General features: G+C 33.1%; 1 pseudogene; it reads right to left on the bottom strand.

The window, feature by feature from the left end:
- Window positions 1-3270: 3270 nt before the first annotated feature.
- LOC135320344 (heat shock transcription factor, Y-linked-like) lies at window positions 3271-14351 on the bottom strand (annotated as a pseudogene).
- Window positions 14352-19825: the final 5474 nt, after the last annotated feature.

Here is a 19825-nt window from a genome sequence, read left to right as displayed (position 1 = left end):
AATAAATAAATGATTCTAATAAATAATACATTAAGATACTAATAAAATTAGTGTTTTCCCATGACTTAAACATTCTTCATGATAACAGCCCACTGCTTCTGTAGGCATCAAAATTTTACACTGTATATTCATCTGAGAGTAGGGAATAGGTACAAAACTTAACCCTGGCTGCTTTTGCTGTGGGTGATAAAGTTCACTGTCTCTGACAGATGGTCTCATCTCCTAGACAGCATCTACAAGAAAGGAACGTGCTCGGTTGCTAAATATCTCAGCATGGTAAAATCTCAGAACTCCTACACTTCTTAACTGTTTGGCAATGGGAATGCAATATTGACAAAGGCTAGATTTTGGATAACAATGTGGTGTTTTCTCATGGTTGCATTAGGGGATGTGAGGATAATCCCTGAGATCCACAACAAACATTCTTGCTCAAGTGCTGGGCAAAGAAGTGTAAAGGTTCTGCATTATTAAGACTGAGGACTGCTTTCAAAATGATGACTATGCTCACTCTAATCCAGGTAGTCCAAGGAAAGAAAGTTTATTGCAATTTCTAGGTGAACGGGAATAAGTAAGTGGTTCAGTCTCAATAAATTAGTCAAGGGGTATTCATAGCCAAGATAAGTTGTGTCAACAATGAGAATTAAAAGAAAAAATTTTAGACATAAGCTTAAGTTAAAAAGGAGACACAGTCCTGTGCTGGGCTCTGGGGACTGGAGAAAGAATATGCATTAGTCCAATTAAAGGATTCAGTGGCTTAGACCTAGCATCAACTCGGGATTCAGTGAAGAGTTAACAATTAGTATACTGGGAGAAATATAATCTACCTCTTCCTGATCTGAAGAAATTCTGCCGGCTCAATGAATCTCTTAATTCACAGAGATCCTGCCAGATGAAGAAGAATAGTTCACTGATGACTAAATAAGACAAACTTAGTTAATGCTTAACAATCCATCTTCACACACACACACTGGTAGACAGATTTGTAGTATTTAGTGGGAAGAATTCAGTGGGCAGAGCTCAGAGAATAGTTTTCAAAGCACAGGCCAACTCTTGTAATTTTGCAAATAGTCTAGATTTCCCAGGTAGATAACTACAGATGGACAAACAATATTCTTCTTAAGGATTTCTAATTTTGAAAGTAAACTGTAGCTTTTGACTTACCAGTATAGAACCGTGTTAAGATGATCATAATAAGACTCACTGTCTGATAAGAGATCTGGAAAGTAGATGCTGAACCAGCCCATCTGAACCTCAGACTGCTAATGTAAACAACAACATAGCCACCATCAGAGTTCAGCTGACAAATTTAAAGCTTTTTGATTCTGTTGTAGAAAAAACCACTGCTGTCCAGACACAGTTCTTCTGCTGCAAGTGGGTTCTTTTCTTCTCTTGGTAAAGGTCATAATGGTGGGATGTGGCTAGAGTTTACCCTGACCATTTTGCCCATTCTCCAGATTATCAAAAGCTTTCTTCACAACAGGTGACACATTTTCAAGACTCAATATTGCCATTCCAGTCTTATTAGCTGACACTGGCTGCATGATTGTGAGCAGAAGCCTTAAACTCCCTGACCTTGCCTACAATTTTTCCAGGATTTCAGGGCATTTCACATTCTGAAAATGCTTCACCATTTATTTTAAATTAATGGAAAATAGTCAAAGTCTTCTGTGAATATTTTATATTTCCTAAAATCTGCAGAAATTTGGTATTCTTGCATTTGGACAAATTTTTAATTCGACCACCCTCAACTCCTTCTAGTCCACATATTTTAGATTGCAATTTGTTTACTGAATATGACCACCACACATAAGGGGATAGTACCTGTTAGATACTTCCTGTGTGAAGGTTAGAAGGGGCACAAGTTATGTGGGGTGTATAAACCTTCTTTAAATGTTTGCAATGGCTCTGTCCTTGTGGACAAACTCTGATTATAAGAAGTAAATTTATTAGAATGCAATACAGTTATTCGTATGGGGATGAGAAGAAGTTATTTTGGGGTAGTGGGTGAGGAAGAGTCAGGAAAATATCCAGAAAATGAGAATGGAATGCTTTAGTCCCCTGGAGGCATGAATTAAGAAGAAAATAATACTTGGTCTCCTGTACCTACCTCCACTTACTGTCATGAGGGACAAGTCCTTGGGTTATGAAAAGAGCTAGTTTGTGGTGAAGAGTAAAGAGCATAAGGAAATACTTTGAAAACCATGAGTTTTGCTGTTTCAGAAAGTAGATTTTGCTTAAAGTCAACATGTATTTTTCATTCACTAAATACTAAAATGCATCCTGTGGCATGTGCTGTGCTTACTGTGCTGGTACTCAAGTTAGACAGGAAAGGGGGATAGACAGAAAACATCTGGAGGAGGTGGTTTCTGTGCTGAGACTGGGAAAGTCTAAGTAAGTAAAAGGAGGATATCCTAAGTCCAAGGATGAGCTGGAGCAAAATCTGTGAGTTTGGAGTTAACATATTTGACAAGCATTTTCCTGGATGTATCTCCAGATACAGTGAAACATAAAGATATGCCAAGGTAGCCAGATGCCAGATCTATAAATAAATGACTAAACTATGCTGAGTTTGTTGGCTTAGAGTTGGAAAGGCATTAAGTGCCACTCTAAGGATGTAAGCTTGTCTTTGGCTGCAACATAAAAGCAACATAAAATATTCACCAGAAAATATAGTGTAGAATCTTGAGGGGAGGAAATGAAAGCAACAATTGGAATGCTTTGAGAAGAGCACAAAGAAGACCATAGGTAAAATTACTTCTTATATTCTACCACATGCTGAATGTTCCATCTGAGACTACATCATGTGAAATTTATGATTCCAGGGACGACATAATAGAGACCATGATACCTGGGCCGGTTCCTGCATTTATCTCGTGTTCCAACGTATCCTAACAACACTATTAATACTTTCCAGGATGAACCAGAAGCCAGTTAGTACTTTTCCCTCTCTACATCTTTTAGTCTTGTCCCAATTCTTCCATTTTCTCTTCTTCCTTACAAGAAATTATTCAAATTTACTCCCATATTGTTCTATCACATGATCATATCAATCAAATATCTCTTCCTTTTTTAAATGGTAACTTAGTCTCCCACTTTACTCTTAAGTATTTTTAAAAAACTAGGAATATAAAGGTACACATGTACGTTTATTGTTCAAATAAGAAAATTGCCGATATTTGTTGACATTTGCCAAATTCAATTTTAATCTTTGTTATCCTGCATAATCTGGTAGTCCCCTGGCAGATCATTTGTAATTAGGGTGACGTTCATAACCTGAAGTTGGCTAATGAGTTGGCCGTGAATGAGAGGTAGCTGATATATCAGCTATCACTGGCACTGGAAACCGTGGGTTGCTCTCTGGTTGAAGCTTAGAAAAAGGACCTTCATTGGCCGATACGTTTTGATATCTATTTGGAAAAGTAGAAGGATCAACCATCAGTCCAAGATAATTGCTCTGTATGGGAGATATGTTGCTGTAATGAGAAGTAGAATTTGTTTTGCAATGAAATTCACAACACGTCTATTTGCTTCAGTGTAGCTGCTTTGCGAGTGCCAATGGAAAGTGGTCAAATGATTTAAAATAGCACGTTGATCCACTGCAATTTGTTCTGGTGGTCAAACTGACATTGATGATACAGGAGAAAAATCACCTCTCATCGGGATACTTGTATCACCAATTATGTGGCTACTAGAGGGCTTTCTTATTAGAGGCATGTTTAAATTTGCAGAAGGTAAAAATGCACTTTCTCCTCTAGTGTCAGCCACAAAAACAGAATTATGATTATCGACATTACCCCTGCTTTATAGTGCTTCTTTTTGAAATCTTGAGCCAATGAAGATACCAAAGAAGCATTTTTAATCCCAACTCTTCTTTTTATTCTCACTAAAAGCTGGGGACAGCCTCATTGAAAAATTGGATTATGATAGAACTGCAGCTACAAACAAAGGAGAAAGATTTTAGTAATAGTTTCAAACAATATACAACACTAAAATAATCCTACTCTATAAAACTTCATATTTCATGCTTACTATACAAAGATAATATCATCAAAATGTGAACATTGCTGACTATTTTTTGAAATTCCTTATTTGGAAAATACACTTTTAAATATTATTGTCATCAAATTTAAAACGTTAGCATTTGCATTACCGGTGAATGCTCCTTTTAAAAAGCAGCTTTACTACCTTTATTTACATTTTGATAAGACTCATAGTTGCTAGCAAAGTTTCTCATAATCTTGAATACTTAACGCACTGTCCTCATTTTTTAGATAAAATAAAGTATTTTAGCCTTTTTAGTTTTATACAATTTTCAAAATCTAATTTTACATTTATATTACCATTGATTGATGTATGAAATAAAATTTTATATATAATTTAAGAAGTGCTGACAAAATTTCCGAATACATTGCTTAAAACAGAGACTTCTTTTTCTTCTGCCAAGAAGTCAGCTAGAGAAGCAGATCTTTGAAAATTCTGCTGCACTTTACTAAACCCATAAAGTTTAAGCTGTCTAACTAAACTTTTCATACTTCCTATTTCAAATATTCTGAAAGGGGCCTTTCTTTCCAAAACTTCCTTCTTAAAGACATCTTCATTGATCACTAATGAAGTTCCATTATCATCCCACCAGATGGATTGAAATTGGTCACTCCCAACCATTTTCCAGAGTTTTCTTGGAAATATCAGAGAACGAATATCATTATCTTCATCTGGTTCAGAGACACAATGTGTGTAACATGGTCTTTTTATCAAGGATTCTTCACACAAAGTCTGAAAAGCATTTTCTTCAATCATAGACCTCATGTCCAAGCCCCCAGAGAATGTTTGATCACATAATAGAGATCTACTGGACTTTCCTGAATCCGTTGGTCCATATTTAGGAGACACATCTTGAATTTCTGAAAAAAATTAGCCATTTCAAACAAATTTTTCTACAGCTCCTTTTCTAAACTGCATGATTTTGAGCACTGCAGCTTCAAATGCTGCTTTGGCAGGCCTGCACACATAAACTGCTAGGCCATCACAGTGGTTCTCAACCTGAGTAACTGTGACATCACAAAATGAGTGGTCTCCTAGCAACCCAAGTGTAACATTCAGCCAGTGCTTACTTCTCATTGATCCAGTTAAAATGAAACCTATAGGATGTTTATTTTTATAGTATGATCTGCAAATATTATTCCCACAAAATCTTTGTAAATAATTTAAATTTGGGGTGTATGAAATAAAACCAATCTCCTTCCTTTTGTACCCAAATTTATACCAGATTGGTGAACAGAGTATAAATAATGCACTAAATAAATAAACTAATTTTAAAGTTTTGGAATTTTCATTGAAATGTGTTTAAAACCTGTAAAAAAGTTATAACTGTTTCATTATCATTTGTAATTAAAATTAAACATAATTTGATTTGGATATGGAAGTAGTTATTTATCTGTGTGCTTTACATTAAGTAGCTCTATATTCAAAAAATGAGCAGAATAAATATTGTTTCATTTGGTATGTTTATAAATAAATGGTAAATATTTATAAAATAAAATTAGATTAAAATAATCAATCAAATATAAGAAATCCCAAAAGGGGGAATTTTTTTAATTGTAATTCAGTATTATATGTAAAACAAATGTAATTTAATATTCTAGTTTAAAATTACAAAAGAGAAAATCTTATTGTATACTTACAAATGTTTATTTTAGCCATTCTTTCACTCAGACATTTTTCAGTCCTTAGAAGGAATAAATTTTCTAGTCATCTTTATAATCCATACCCTTGTGGCTCCTGTTAAGTGTTCCAAAATGATGTTCACAATTAAACTTATGCACAAGATCCTGGGTTCCATACCCAGTGCCTCCATTAAGTGGAAAACAAACAAACAAGCAAACAACAGTATATGTGGTTTGGCGTAGAAAAGACCAGTTAAATACATTTTAGGAAGCAGTTTGCTTCTCAGTCCTGAAACAGTTGACATTCTTAGTATAAAGTGGCATTTAAGGCAAGTACTTTGTGCTCTAATTGTAAGTAATAACTATGTTCTATATCAGTAAACTGTAGTAAATCTAGTTCTACCAAAAGTTATATTTTTTATTTAGAAATAAATTCCATTAAACATAAGCCATATACAAAATGAGAGATAAAATTTCTAAATAAATAAATCTACACTCAAGCTACAATGTAACTTTTTCCTTCAGTATATGTATATTCAATTCTAAGTAAATATTAGCAACCTGAATATATGACATATTATATGTATGATAAACTATAGTTAAGTGGGATTTAGTTCTGATTCATAAATATTATTTAACATACACAAATCAATAAATGTGATACCATCCTTTAAAAAACAAAGAATACAAAAATAATAATCTCAATAGATGTAGGAAATTTATTGACAGAACTTAACTTTTTTATGAAAAAATTCTTAACAATTTTGCTCTAGGTAGAATGTAACTAAACATAATAAAAGCCATATTTGAAATAAACCATGACTAACATCAAGCTCAATGTTCACATACAGGAAGGTTTTCCTCTGGACCAGTAATAAGAAAAATTAGCTCATTCTCACAAGTCCTAAATTACAATACTAGAAGTCCTAGCCAGAACAACTACTCAATAAAAATCATAAAAGGCATCAAACTTGTAAAAAAGAAGTAAAACTTTTACAGATGACATAATTATACATAGATAGAAAACTTCATAGAGTCCACAAGTGACGGTTAGAAATAATGAACCAACATAATAAACTTGCAGAATACAAAGTCAATATACAAAAATCAGTTGCACTTTTATATACTAACAACAATTTATCACAAAGATGAATTAGGAAAACAATTGTGTGTACAATTATATCAAAAAGAATAAAATAGGAATAAATTTAATAAGTAAAATAGAAGATCTAAACAAAAATCTATTAATTACAGGTGAAAGAAATAAAAGTAAACAAAGTAAATAGAATGGTATTCTGTGCTCATGGATTGTATGCAATATGAGGAAATATCCTAATCTATCTTTTACGAGTTCTATGTTCCCAGCACTGCTTATTCAGGAGAATGCCTTTTTTCATTTTATACTCTTGCTTCCTTTTTAATGGGTTAATTGATCATAGGTGTGAGGGATTATATCTGCTTGCTGTATACTATTCTATTCATTGGCATCTGTTTTTGAGCCAGTATCATGTTTTTTAATTACTAAAGTTTGTAGTACTGTTTAAGATCAGAGAAACTTACACTATTAGATTAAATACTTTTTTCAAAATTATATTGGCAACTCTTGATCTTTGTGGTTACATATAAATTTAGAAATTATTTGTTCTATTTAATTGAAAATTCTCACGGGTATTTTGATATGAATCACACTAAATGTAGATTGCTTTGTGTAGTATGGTTGTTTTAACCATATTGTTTCACATCATTAACATAAGAGATCTTTTCACTTCTTTGGATCAGTTTTAATTTCCTTCATCAATGTTTTGTATTTTTTTAATGTATAGGTTTTCACCTTATTTGTTAACTTCATTTCTAGGTATTCTTTACATATATATATAATTATATACATAATATTTGTAAACACGTTTCCTACACAAATGCAGCAGGCAGAAGGCAGTGGCAACACATATTCAAAGTCCTGAATGAAAGAAAGCTGTAATTTAAGATACTTTATCAAGCAAGGCTATCCATTAGAATAGAAGGAGAGATAAATAAATTCCACACAAGCAAATACTAAAAGAAACTATCAACAGAAAAAAATAATGAAAGATCTACTCTAAATTCAAAAGAAGCAGAATGCTATAGAAAGGAGAAAGGCATAACTAGAAAGGCAATAGCTACAATGACTTACAACAGAATAAACATGACTTTGCAAAACAGGACATCAAAATTTTTAAGGTTCAGAGATTGAAACAGGACAATAGACAGTATTCTTGTTTCTGTTCTCTGTAGGATGGGTTAGAGTTTGTATTACTATCAGTTAAATTAAACAGATATAGTAATGCATCCATATACATACAAAAAAAAAAAGTAACCATAAGTCAAAGCTTCCAATGAAGTCACAAACCCAAAAAGAAACCAAGTTAATAAAAGAAAATTATCAATCCACAAAAAGAAAAAGAAATGAACAAAAAGGAAATACCAAAGCAACTGGAAAATGAAGTTCAAAATGAAATAAACACCTGTCTATAAATAATTATCATAAAACTTAATGGAGTAAGTGCTTCAGTCAAAAGATATATATTGTCAGATGCGATAATATAACAAGACCCTACATTATGAAGCATACAATAGACCTACTTTAGGGAGAAGAACACACATCAATTGAAAGAGGATGGAAAAATATATTCCATGCAAACAGACATGACAAGAAAGCAGGTCGAGCAGTACAGGTTTCACACAAAATAGACTTTAAAACAAAGGCCATAGAGAAAGATAAACAATGACATGATGTAATGATTAAACGATCAATAAAAAATGAGGGTATTATGCCTTTTAAGATATATGCACTCAATTTTGGAGCACCTAAATACATAAAGCAAATACTAATAGATAAAAAGGGAGAAATTGATGGGAACACAATCATAGTAGGAGACTATAACACCCCATTACCATCATTGGAGTTGTCTTTCAGATAGAAAATTAAAATGGGAACAAAGATACTAAAAGATAAAATAAAATATTAGGACTTGGTGGATATATTCAAAACAGTACATCTCCCCAAAACAGAATATGCATTCTTTTCCAGTGCACATGGAACATTTTCTAGGAAAGATTATGTACTCAGGCACAGAGGAAGCCTCAAAAAATTTAAGAAGATAAAAATTATTTCAAGCATTTTTTCTGAATATAAAACCATGAAACTAGAAATAAATCACAGAAAAACCAGGGAGGAAAAAATGACACCATGTAGATTAAACAACATGATACTAAAAAAAGGGGGGGTGATGAAGTTAAAGAAGAAAGTAAAAACTATCTTGAGAAAAATGACAAAAACACTACACAAAGTCTATGGAATACACTTAAAGCAGGCTTAAGTGGGAAGTTCATAGTGACAAGGCCCTCCTTAAAGTAGAAGAGCAATTTCAAATAAATAATCTAATGTTGTATGTAAAATAATCATGAAAAGAAGAGAAAACAAAACCAAAAGTCAGCAGAAAGAGGGAAATAATAATGATCAAGGATGAAAGAATTCATATAAAGATTAAAAAATAGAAAAAAAATCAAACTATATTTTGAAATAAGAAACAAAATTGACAAAACTCTGGACAGGCTCACTAACAAGAAAAGAGAGAGAACACAAGATATATATGAAATGAAAATGGAGAAACTACAAAGAGTAGAACAAATTTGCAAAATTTTATAAGGGACTACCATGAAAAAGTGTATGGAAACAAACTGGATAACCTAGAAGAAACGGAGAAGTTTCTGGAAACATTCAGCCCACCAATATTGCATCAAGAAGAAATTGACCATATGAACAGACAGAACACCAGAAATGGAATAGAATTATCAATAAAATAAAAAAAAAATCTCTGCAAACAAAATTTTACATCCAAATGGCTTCACTGGGAAATTTGACAAAACATACAAAGAAAAATCCATACCAGTCCTCCTCAAACTCTTCCAAAAGACTGATATGGAGAGAGTACTCCCAAACTCACACCATAAGGCCAACATCAACCTGATATCAAAACCAGACAAAGACACTACCCTAAAAGAAAATTATAGGACAATATCATTGATAAACTTAGATGTAAAAGTCCTTAAGAAATTATTAACAAACAGAATCCAACAGCATGTAAAAAAAGATCATACACCACGATCAAGTTATGTTCATCCCAGGAACACAAGGGTGGTTTAACATATGCAAATCAATCAATCAATTGTGATACACCATATCATAAAAAGAGAGGACAAAAACAAGATGATCATCTCAGTAGATGCAGAAAAAGCATTTGATAAAATTTAACACCTATTTGCAATAAAAATTCTTATCCCAGTGGGCATAGAGGGACCATATCTCAACATAATGAAAGCTATTTAAGGCAAACATATAGCCAGCAAAATACTCAGTGCTGAAAAACTGAAACCCTTCCCACAAAAATCAGAGACAAGGCAAGGTTGCCCATTCTCACAATTTCTATTCAATATAGTCTTGGAAGTCCAGGCCACAATGATCAGGCAAGAAAAAAAATAAAAAGATTCAGACTGGAAAAGAAGAGGTAAAATTGTCACGGTATGCTGGCATGACACTATACATAGGAAACTGTAAAAGCCTCACAAAAATATTACTTAGGCTAATAAAGGAACTTGGCAAGGTAGCCAGAATAATGTACAAAAATCAATTGCATGCCTTTACACTACCAGTGGATCAACAGGAAAACAAAGTATGGGAACAACCACTTTTATAACTTCACATAAAAGTATAAAATGCTTAGGAATAAATCTGACCAAGGAGGTGAATGACTTATACATGGAGAACTAGAAAACATTGACTGAGGAAATATAAAAAAGGTTTGAAGAATTGAAAAGATACCCAATGTTCTTGTAATGGAAGAATCAATGTTAAAATGGCCATACTGCCCAAGGCAATCTACAAAATTAATGCGAGTTCCTATCAAATTACACTAAACATTTCTTTATAGGACTAGAATGGATGATCCTAAGATTTATATAGAATCAGTAAATATCCATAATTTCCAAAGCAATATTGAAGAAAGAGAAAGAGGTTGGAGGTATAACCAGCCTCATCTCCATACACTATTGTAGAGCTACAATAATCAAACTGACATGATATTGGAACAGAAACAGGCATATGGACCAATCGAACAGAATACAGAGCCTATGAATAAATCTACAGGCCTATGTTGAAATAATTTTTGACAAAGTAGCCAAGAATATGAAACAGAAAAGACCATCTCTTCACCAACTGGTGTTGGGAAAACTAGATAGCATAATGCAGAGCAATAAAATTTAGAACACTCCTTCACTCCATACAAAAGAATAAACTCAAAATGGTTTGAAGACTTAAATTTAAGGCAAGACACAGTAAATCTCCTAGAAGAAAACATAGGCAAAACATTCTGAGATAAATCTCAGCGATGATCTCCTACAACAGACTACCCAGGTAATGGATACAAGAGCAAAATTAATAAATTGGACCTAATTAATCTTATAAGCATTTGCACAGCAAGGGAGCCATAAACAAATCAAAATGACAACCTACAAGATGAAAGAAAATATTTATAAGTGATGCAACTAGCAAAGGCTTAATTTCCAAAATATAAAGAGTTCATACAACCTAATAATAAAAAGAAAAAATCTGAAAATGGGCAGAAACCTTAAATAAGCAATTCTCCAATAAAGAGATACAAATCCCAAATAGATATATGAAAAAAAAATGCTCACTATCATTAATTATCAGAGAAATGCAAATCAAAACTGTAATGAAGTATCACCTCTCAATAGTCAGAATGGCCATCATTCAAAAGTCCACAAACAATAAATGCTGGGGAAGCTGTGGAGAAAGGGAGCCCTCCTAAACAGTTGGTAAGAATGTTGTTTGGTGCAGTCATTGTGGAAAACAGGATGGGGATGCCACAAAAGACTAAAAATAGAAAACGTACAATCCAGTAATCCCACTTCTGGGTATATATCAAAGAGAACCCTAATTCAAAAACACACCTGCACCCCAATTTTTATAGCAGTGCTATATACAACACCCACGACATGGAAGCAACTTAATTGTCCATCAACAAATGACAAGATACAGGAGTTGTGGCATATTTATACATCAGAATAATACTCTGCCATAAAAAATGATAAAACAATGACATTTACAGCAACATGTGTTTCCCCAAAAAGTGTCATTCGAATTGAAGTAAGCCAGAAAAAGAAAGAAAAATAATACATGACATGACATATATGGAACCTTAAAAAAAATGTTCGATGAGGGCACTATAATTTCATCTACAAAACTGAAACACACTCTCATATCTACTAAATATTCTAACGTTTCCTGCGGAAAGTTGCTGGGAGTGGATACATTTGGGAGATGTAGGTCTATAAATGTTATACACTATATATAAAATTAGATTATTTCAAAATTTTTTTTTGTATGACAAAGGGCATTATGTTAAATATAGTGAAGTAACATTTAGGAACAAAAAATATATGCATGAACTGGGACACTGTGCTATACACCACAGACTGACACATTGTCAATGGCAGTACTTCAATCATAAATAAATGAATAAATAACTAAATAAGCAAATTAAATAAGTAAATAAATAATAAAAGAAATACAAAGATTCACAATACTTGACTTTACACCTCAAGAATCTGGGAGGAAAAAGAAAGAATAAGGAAGAAAATTGAATGAATCACAGTAAGGCAAATAACAAGAGAAACATTGGAAATGATAAAAAAAAAACTAAGTCTGTTTTTCTTAAACTTAAAGTGGACATAAGTTTAGTTTGGATAATAAAATAAAGCCTCAAATAAAATTAGAAATAAAAGAGAAGATATTATCACTGATGTTATAGAGATATATAGGATCAGAAGAAATTAGCACTAACCAAAAATTTGAATGACTGAGAACAAAAGACAAATTCCCAGAAACATGTGTCTTCCAATACTGAATCAAGAACAAATTAGAAATTTAAATAGAGCAAAAGTGTGTATGAGCAAATCAGTAATCCAAACCTCCCAAAACAGAAAATATTTACAAGATGAATTTACTAGTGAATTCTGTCATACATTTGAAGAAAATTTTTCAACATTTCTTCTCCAAATCTTGAATTTGAAGGGGTGAAAGATTCCAAACTGGATTTATGATGCCAGCTTTATTTGCAAAACAAAGCTAGAAAGGACATTATATGCAAAGTATAGAATAATATCCCTGATGAACGTATGTGCCAATATTCTCAACAAAAAACAAGCGAAATGAATTCAACAACACATTTAATGTATCATAAACAATGAGTAAAGGGATTTATCCCTGGGTTTAAGGATACCTCAAAATGTTCCAATCAATAAAGGTGACATGACACACTAATAGAATGAGAAATAAAAATCACATAATCTTCTCAATAGGTTCAGAAAGAGCCTTGTATATAATACAACATCATTTTATGATTCTCCCAACAAATTAAATTATCTCTGTCAGTGGCATGATATCATATACACACAAACAATGTGTGTAGAGAAGTGAAGCTGTTCTCTATTTATTGATTCTTAGAAAAAGGGTTTATATATCATATGCACAATGCCTCACATATCATCTAAGTTATAACAATGTTAATGATCTGAAGCTATTTATGTCCCCATGCTCCTGCAGTAAGCAGAGGATGTTAAATGATCAAGGATTGTTTTAAAGTCCGACATGAACTTCATTATATAGGCCGTCTCTTATCCAGCCTGCTGTGCCTGTCTTAGGTTGTCATCCTCTGAGGATCTTACCCATCATTGGCTATGCAGCCATCCATAATGGATATATTGAGTAGGCAATTTGTAATCCAGCATGGATATGTGACATTACTAACAGCTTGTTTATCAGTTCAGCCTATGGGCTTAATCTCTAGAGCCTTCAGAATGGGGCCTACAAACACAAAATCCCTTCTCAGAAAGGTGGATGAAGAAAATATGATGTATATATACAATGGAATCAATATTTTGCATTCCTATCAACAGTGTCCACAGTGTTCCTTTTTCTCCACCAACATCTATTTCTTTTCTTTTGATGAGAGCCTTCTGACAAGTGTGAGGTCTTGTCTCATTTTTGGTTTATTACTTTCCTAATAATTTATAACTCTGAACATATTTTCATGCATCATTTAGCCAACTGTATGTTTTCTTCGGAAAATTGAGTCAGATCTATCTATTCAGTTCCTATGGACTTTTTTTTAATTGGATTGTTTGGTCTTTTTTGTTGTTGTTGTGGGGTATGAGTTTGCCATATATTTTGGATATTAACACTTGATTGGAAAATATCACTTGCAAATATATCCTCCCATTCTTTTGGTTGACTTCATTTTATTGATCATTTCCTCTGCAGTGTAAATCTGTTTAGAGTGATACAATCATATTTCTTTAGTTTTGCTTCTGCTTCCCTTGACAGAGGAGACATTTGTAGAATCCAATTAAGTCCAATGTCAGAGTGTACTTCTTATGTTTTACTCTAGGATTCTTTGTCTTCGGGTTTTATATGTTTTACATGCCCAGGAGTGGGATTGCTGGGTCATAAGATTGGTCTATTTTGTTTTTTAAAGGAACTTCCATACTGTTTACAAAGTAGTGGCACCAATTTTCATTCCCACCAACAGTGTAGGAGAGTTCCTTTTCCTCCACAACCTCCCCAGCATTCATTACTTGTAGACATTTTGATGACAGCCCTTCTCATCAGTGTGAGGTAAAACATTATTTAATTTTTGTCTTGCCTTTGTATAATGATTAGTAATGTGAGCATGTTTTTATGTTCCTGTTTGTCATCTGTGTGTCTTCTTTAAAGAATTGTCTTCTGCTCATTTTCTCGTTGAGTTGTTTGTAAATTTTTGAAATGGAGTAGTATGAACCATTTGTGCATTTTAGAAATTAGCCTCTTGTTGATAGCATTGTTTCCAAGTATTTTCTCCCATTTGGAAGTTTATCTTTACATTTTGTTTATTTTGCTGTGTAGAAGTTTTTAGTTTAATTAGGACCTATTTGTTTATTTTGGTTTTATAGTTTTCAGCTTGGGAGAGTGACATAAGAAAATTTTGCTACTATTTATGTCTTGTTTTGCCTATGTTAGCTTCTAGGAGTTTTATTCTGCCATGTATTAGATTCAGATCTTTAAAACGTTTTGAGTTTATTTTTGTACAGTGTGAGGGAGTGTTCTAATTTCATTGATTTCCATGAAGCTGCCTAGCTTTCTCAACATCACTTGCTGAAGACTGTCTTTTAGGCATTGTATACTTTTATTTCCTTTGTCATAGGTTAATTGACCATAGGTGTGATGTCTTATTTCTGCCTCTATGTTCTGTTCCAGTGATATACATGTTTGTTTGTTTTCCAGTATTGTGCTGTTTTGATTACTGTATTTTCATAATATAGTCTGAGAGCAGGGAGGGTTATGCCTCCAACTTTGTTCTTTTTCTCAATTTTTTTTGCAGTTCTGGTTCTTTTACAGTTCCATACAAATGTTAGAAATGTTTTAGTTTTTTGGAAAATATCATGTAGTTCTATCTGAATAACTTTATAACTGTAGACATCTTTTGTAGTATGTATATTGTAAAAATATTAATTCCTCTAAAATAAGACCATGAGATTTCTTTCCATTTCTTTGCATCATCTTCAAATTTCTTTATCACTGCCTTATAGATTTTATTATATTGGTTTATACATAGGTTTTCCTTTTTTTGATGTGATTTCATATGGATTTTTTAAAATTATGGAATATTTCATAGTTTGTGTAAATAAATGTGAGTTTTTGTATATTAATCATGAATCATGCTACTTTGATAAATGTATTTATTAGATGTAGTTGTTTTTGTGTGGAGAAACTTTAGGGTTCTCTATATAGATTATCATGTCATCTAAAATAATAACAGTTTTACTTCTTTCAATCCAACCCGAATAACTATTTTTCTTGTCCGATTGCTGTTGCTAAGACTTCCCATACTGTGTTTAATAGAAATGGTGAGAGTGGGCATCCTTGTCTTATTCCTTAATTTGGCTTTCATTTTTTCACCTTTGCAAATTATGTTGTCTGTGGGTCTGTAATAAATGACTTTTGTTATGTTGAGATATGTTTCCTGTATCCTACTTTGGTAAGAGGTTTCTATTGTAACTGTTGTTGTTGTTGTTGTTGTTGTTGTTGTTGTTGATTTAATGAATAAATGTTGAATTTTCTGAAATGATTTTTATGGGTTTATTGGGGTGACCACATTGTTTCCCTTTTTCTTTTGTTAATATGTTGTATGAAACTGATTGATTTTTGTATGTTGAACCTCCCTTGTGACAGTGTTATGAATCCAATTTGATCATGGTGTATGATTCATTTTATGTATTGATGGATGTAGTTTGATAATAATATTTTGTAGAATTTTTGCATCTATATCAATCAAAGATATTGACTTGAAGTTCCCTTTGCCCGTACTTTGTTTGTTGGCTTTGCTATCAGGGTGATGAAAGCTTCATAGAATTAATTTGGGAGTTTCCCTCATCTTCAATATTTTTGAACAGTTTGAAGTGTTAAGTTCTGATTTGTATTTTGGTACAGTTCTCCACACGAGCTGTTTAACTCTGCACTTGTATTTAACGATTTTTTAAAATGCAGATTCTATCTTTCTTCTACTAATCAGTTTGTTCAATTTATTTGTTTCTCCTTATCTCTGTTTCTTTCTAGACATTTGTCTATTTCATCTAAGTTGTCCAGATTATTGGCATAAAACTTTTCACAAAATGATCCCTTTTTTGTATATCTGAGGTAACAATTGTTGTTTCTCTTCTTTTATTTCTTACTTTATTGCTTTGGAGCATCTCTCTTTTCTTCATGATGCACCTGGCAATAGGTTTTTTGATTTTGATTATCTTAAAAAAAATGAAAAACCAAAAAACTTTGGTTTTACTACTGTTTTTCGTCATTTTATTCTCTCTAATTTTATTTATGCCTGTAATATTTAGGATCATGTTTTTCCTTTTTATAACTTTTTTTATTGATTTACAATCATTTTACAAAGTTGTCACAAATTCCATTGAAGACCAAAATTTTTCAGTTACAATGAACATATATATATTTCTTGTCACATTTTTTTCTCTGTGAGCTGCCATAAGATCTTTTATATATTTCCCTGAGTTATAAAATAAAATCTCTTTTATCTATTCTACAATATTGGCTTCCCAGTCTATCTCTTCCCAACCCCTGCACCCTTGGCAACGAAAACCTTGTACTATATGTCTGCGAGTTTCTTTCTGTTTTGTCTATGCATGTTTTGTTTTGTTTCATTTTGTTTTTAGAATTCACATATAAGTGATCACATATGGTATTTTTCTTTCTCTTTCTGGCTTACTTCGCTTAGAATGACATTCTCCAGGAGCATTCACATCGCTGAAAATGGCATTATGTTGTCGGTTTATATGGCTGAGTAGTATTCCATTTTAAAAATATACTGCCCCTTTTTTATCCAGTCATATTTTGATGGACGTTTAGGCTGTTTCCAAGTCTTGGTAATTGTAAATAGTGCTGGCTATGAACATTGGGGTGCAGGTGTCATCCTGAAGAAGGGTTCCTTCTGGATTTATGCCCAGGATTGGGATTCCTGGGTCATAAGATAAGTGTATTCCTAGGCTTTTGAGGAATCTCCATCCTGTTTTCCAGAGTGGCTGCACCAAACTGCATTCCCACCAGCAGTGTAGGAGGGTTCCCTATTCTCCACAGCCTGTCAAGCATTGGTCATTTGTGGATTTTTGAATGATAGCCATTCTGACTGGTGTGAGGTGTTACCTCATTGTAGTTTTGATTTGCATTTCTCTGATAATCAGTGATATTGAGTATTTTTTGATGTGCCTGCTGATTATCTGTATGTCTTCCTTGGAGAATTGCTTGTTTAGGTCTTCTGCCCATTTTTGGATTGGAATGTTTGTTTTTCCTTATTTAGTTGGATGAGCTGCTTATATATTCTGGAGATAAAGCCTTTGTAAGTTTCATTTGCAAAATTTTTCTCCCATTCCGTAGGTTGTGTTTTTGTTTTACTTCTGCTTTGCATACTGTGTAGAGGCTTGCAAGTTTCATTAGGTCTCATTTATTTCTTCTTATTTTTATTTCTTCTAAGAGAAAATTTTTGAGATGTATGTCAGATAATGTTTTGCCTTTATTTTCCTCTAGGAGGTTTATTGTATCTTGTCTTATGTTTAAGTTTTTGATCCATTGTGAGTTTATTTTTGTGTCTGGTGTAAGGGAGTGTTCTAGCTTCATTGACTTACATGCTGCTGTCCAGCTTTCACAACACCATTTGCTGAACAGACTGTCTCTATTCCATTGTACATTCTTGCCTCCTTTGTCAAAGATTAATTGACAAAAATGTTGTGGGTTCATATCTCGGCTCTCTATTCTGTTCCATTGGCCTATATGTCTGTTTTTGTACCAATACAGTGATGTCATATTGACTGTAGCTCTATAGTATTATCTTAATTGGTAGCGTAAAGAAATGCCACCGATTTTTGAATCTGAAACTTGTAGTCTGCTACCTTGAAGAATTCTTTCATCATCTGTAGAATTTTTTGTGTGGAACTTGTAGGGTTTTCTATATATAGTAACATGTCTTCTGCGTATAGTGAGAATTTTACCTCTTCCTTTCCAATTTGGATCCCTTTTCCTTCTCTGTCTTGTTTGATTGCTGTGGCTAGTACTTCCAAGAAGATGTTGAGTAGGAGTGGTGATAGTGTGCAACCTTGTCTTGTCCCAGATTTTAGTGGGAAGATTTTGACTTTCTCACTGTTAAGTGCTATGTTGGCTGTACGTTTGATATATATAGCTTTATGATGTTGAGATATGTTCCCTCTATGCCCACTTTGGTCAGCGTTTTTATCATACATGGGTGCTGAATTTTATCAAATGTTTTCCGTGCATCTATTGAGATGATCATGTGGTTTAGGCCAATTCTCTTGTTGATGTCATGCATTACATTGATTGATTTGCATATGTTGAACCTCCCCTGTGTCCCTGGGATGAACCCCTTTTGTTTATGATGTACAATCTTTTATATGTGTTTTTGGATTCAATTTGCTACTATTTTGGTGAGGATTTTGGCATCAAATCTCATCAGTGATATTGGCTTATAATTCTCTTTTTTCGTAGTGTCTTTGCCTGGTTGTGGTATCAGGGTGATTGTGGCTTCATAGAATGACTTTGGGAGTATTCCTTCCTTTTCAATCTTCTGGAAACGTTTGAGAAGTACTGGTATGAGTCCTTCTTTGTATGTTTGATAGAATTCCACAGTGAAGCCATCCGATATTAGACTGTTATTTGTACGGAGGTTTTATATTGTTATTTTTATTTCATTTCTACTGATCTGTTTGTTCAAGGGGTCAGTTTCTTCTTGATTCAGTCTTGGTGAGCTGTATGTTTTCAGAAAATTGTCCATCTTCTCCAGGTTATCCAGTTTGGTTCCATGGAGTTTTTCATAAAATTCTCGTATGATATTCTGTATTTCTATTGTAGTTGTTGCAATTTCTTCATTCTCCTTTCTTATTTTGCTAAGTTGTGCTCTCTTTATTTTCTTCTCTTTGAGTTTGGCCAGAGGTTTTTCGATTTTTCTTACTTTTTCAAAAAACTAGCCTTTGGTTTGGTTGATTTTTTTCCTATGGTCTTTGGAACCTCTATTTTATTTATTTCCTCCACAATCTTTATGATTTCCTTCCTGCTGACGCCTTTTGGGGTTTTTTGTTCTTCCTTTTCTAGTTCATTCAGCTGGTAGGTTAAATTGTTTATTTGTGATTGTTCTTCTTTTTTGAGGAAGGAATGTATCACTATAAACTCCCCTCTTAGCACTGGTTTTGATGTTTACCTTAAATTTTGTGTGGTTTTGCTTTCATTTTCTTTTGTCTCACGGTATTTTTTCTATTTCAGCTTTGAATTCTTCATTGACCCTTTGGTTTCTAATAACATATGGTTTAATATCCATGTTTTCCTCTTGTTCTCTTTTGTTTCTCTGTTGTTGAGTTCTAGCTTCATGGCATTGTGTTCAGTAAAGATGCTCGAGGTAATTTCTATCTTCTTACAATTGCTGAGGTTTCTTTTGTGCCCACGTACATGATCAATCCTGGAAAATGCTCCCTGTGCCCTTGAAAAGTATGTAAAT

The sequence above is a fragment of the Camelus dromedarius genome, chromosome Y, assembly GCF_036321535.1.
Source record: "Camelus dromedarius isolate mCamDro1 chromosome Y, mCamDro1.pat, whole genome shotgun sequence".
Taxonomy (NCBI): domain Eukaryota; kingdom Metazoa; phylum Chordata; class Mammalia; order Artiodactyla; family Camelidae; genus Camelus; species Camelus dromedarius.
The sequence above is the reverse complement of the archived record's forward strand: the minus strand, read 5'-3'. Positions and strand labels throughout refer to the sequence as shown.